This window comes from Phaseolus vulgaris, chromosome 7 (genome assembly GCF_000499845.2).
Source record: "Phaseolus vulgaris cultivar G19833 chromosome 7, P. vulgaris v2.0, whole genome shotgun sequence".
NCBI lineage: Eukaryota > Viridiplantae > Streptophyta > Magnoliopsida > Fabales > Fabaceae > Phaseolus > Phaseolus vulgaris.
In genome coordinates, this window is record NC_023753.2 from 13,153,210 (window position 1) to 13,156,308 (window position 3,099).

The following is a 3,099-nucleotide window of genomic DNA, read 5'->3' on the forward strand; positions in this document are numbered from 1 at the left end:
GATTTGTATCTTTCGAAGTCGAAAACTGCATTGACTCGGCTTCAAGAGTAACACCAGAATTTTGAACTGTACTCTTTTCATCCAGGGACTTCGTGTAAAATATACTATTATTCACTTCGTACGCTGTACATGAAATGACATCAAACTTCAATCCAGCAGCCAACCAAGTCAAGGTCTCTGATGCCGTTGAATCCTTGAACACCTCATCTTTAAACCAAGGCATGAAAGATCGCATTTGTAAATCAATTCAGAATGAATTACAAATGCGGTCTTTACTATGACCGCAGTTGTAATTCATTTTAATTGATTTACAAATGCGGTCTTACCCTAGAACCGCATTTGTAAATCAATTTAATTACAAAAATGCCACCGCGTTTTTTACAAATGCGTTTAAACGCAAAGCCGCACTAAATAAATGGTCGTTGTTTTCAAATTTTGTACTAGTGAAAGAAAGATTGGGCCTTTTTTATGTTTTATCATTTAGCCCATTAGCGCGACACAAGAAGCAACCTAACCCTAGAAAACTAGGATAAATAGAGGACTAAAGGCTCAACCCTAGGGTGCCAGATTGAGAAGAAAACACCATAGAGTGAATTGTAACCCAATTGGGAGAATAGAAGGTGCTAGAAGTATGCGTGGCTAATTCTACCCTTTGGGATTGGGAGTTGATCCTGCCGCTTGACTAAGCTTAAGAACGATGCCTCGTCACGATCTTTCTTCACCAGCTTTAACGCCACATGCGCTTCAAGTCCACGTTGCAGATGGTCTCTCTAAAAACCTGAAAACACAAGATGGCGCCTCTACGGCCGGTGGCGCTCCGACGCTCAAGTCAGTAACAGGAACACCCAAAAACTGAGAGAAAACTAAGTGTTGTAGAACCGTACTAAAGTGCTCTCAACCCAAAAAACAATGAGCCGTAATGAATGTACCTCTGCAAATTCTGTTAAGTTTACCTTTATACCTAGGTTTTTTCTCTCTCCAATCAGTTACGCTTTGGACGCGTGGCTCGCATCCAACCCTGCACGTGTCATCATCTGGGCTGGGGTAACAGGTAGTACCCAGCCCTACACGTGTCATCATCTGAGCTAGGATAACTTGAGCGTCATTTCTATGTAGTAACTAGTCGCGCGGCCAAGCCTCCTATTCAAGGAGTAATCTAGCACGTAACACGCTCTGGAACACCACCCGACAAGGCGAGTATCGGATGCAACAAACTACATCGTCTCTGTGATATCGCTCGTCGCAAGTGCCACCCTCCTCATTGCTACGCCATGCACGTTCTAGCTGAGGAAACCTCGCCGTCGACGAATGTCCACTCTAGGAATCCCGTCGTCGATGAGCAAGCTGTTTCCTTCAACTCACTCGACCTTCACGCTCCATGCTGATGTAACAATCATCTTTACTGAACTTACACGCTTGAACTTACTCGCCTGAACCTCCAACAGCTTCAACTAAGTTTACTGGGAAACCCGGTGATGTGCTTCTTTTGACGATGTCAAACCACCTGATCTTCCATTATCTAACACGTCGATGACACAAAAACCTGGCGACAACCGACTATGTACACTGCAGAACGCCACTTCCACAAACGGCGACTATGCTCACTTCTGGACCATTCATCTTTCTCTTGTCCACATGTCCCGCTAAGCACGCCCCACGTAGTCACTTACTAAACACGTCGTCACACCCGATGACCTGATCGGTACAGGAGTAATCTGCTCAAACTCTTATGTATTGAGGTGATATCTTATATATTAATATTAAGTTCTTCATTGATTATTGGTATTTTTGTTTTACTTTTTATTTTCCGTGACATATTGAGAATCTTAAATCTGACCGGGAGGTACTTTTAGGGTTTGGACCTAAACAACAATACTTAACATATTTGAATGCTAGGAATAAACTTGAAATGTTAATTGCTATTAACGTCTGAGCTTCGTTCTAAGTTGTTCTTATAATTATGCGAGGGATCGATAGTTAGGGAACATTCTTATGGATTTTATATGCGAGGAATCGATATAAATGATTTTTATACGGGCATCAATTTCAATTAAAGAACTTAATATTCACATGCTAATCAAAATACATGAGAGTGAGAGAGATGAAACCTAATCCCTATTTTTCCATTTGAAACAACTAATTCTTTATCTGTTTTCTTATTGATCATCGCCAACACAACTACTTTCAATACACTTTTAATTGTTTTGTTCTTGTTCCCGCCGGTTGACCTAACGTCTTCGTGCGTTTCTGTTGACTTCGCTTCCAAGAACCCTTTGCTCTAGCGTTCCCTTCCTCCGGGAGAAACACCTGAAAACAGAGAAAAAAAGGGCGCCCTCGCGGCTGTTTGCACTCCGACGATCAAGTTAGTATCTCGGGCAATGAACACCAAACTATCACTCTTAGATCACTATGTGTTCTTTCTCACTCTGTTCACTCTCAGAAATGCGTAACTTGCACTAATGAAAGCGTTGAGTATTTCTGTAAAATGACAAAACGTACCTTAGCTATGTTTGTTGTTAACCTTATATACCTTTGGTGTCATTGCCTTCCTATTTATCTGTGACTTAAGCATTCTGTGGGTGCGTCTTAGCGACACTGACACCCAGGCTTAGGGTCGTCCAGTGTGTAAGACTGCCTTGTCGTAGTGCAGCTGCCGCGGGGTGACTGCTTGGGTACCAACTCATGCGCCCAATCTCTCAGTCATCCGCCTTGGGATTTCCCCGCCTTCCTCACGTGCCATGCATGTAGATCACCCTCTGGGACGTGACCCTCTCTTGGGTCATCTCAGTCCCAGTGGCTTTCCAACGGTTGATGGAAGAGGGCCAAGCACCAACCCAAAGGAGAGCTAAACATCAAGACATATTGGGCCAACTACAAGGGCCATGGCTAAGAGGCTTGATGAGGATTGGAACATTGCTACTAATGGTAGAGAAACTTACCTCTACATGTTCCAAGAGGTCCAAAATCAAGCGTAGCATAGTCTTTAAATTCTTGTCAAAGTAGCATAGGATTTTTCTTTGTAAAATTGTTTAAATTGTAATTAGGTTGGATATTGGCTTCTAAAAACTAACCTAAGTTAGATTAGGGTTTCTAGAAACA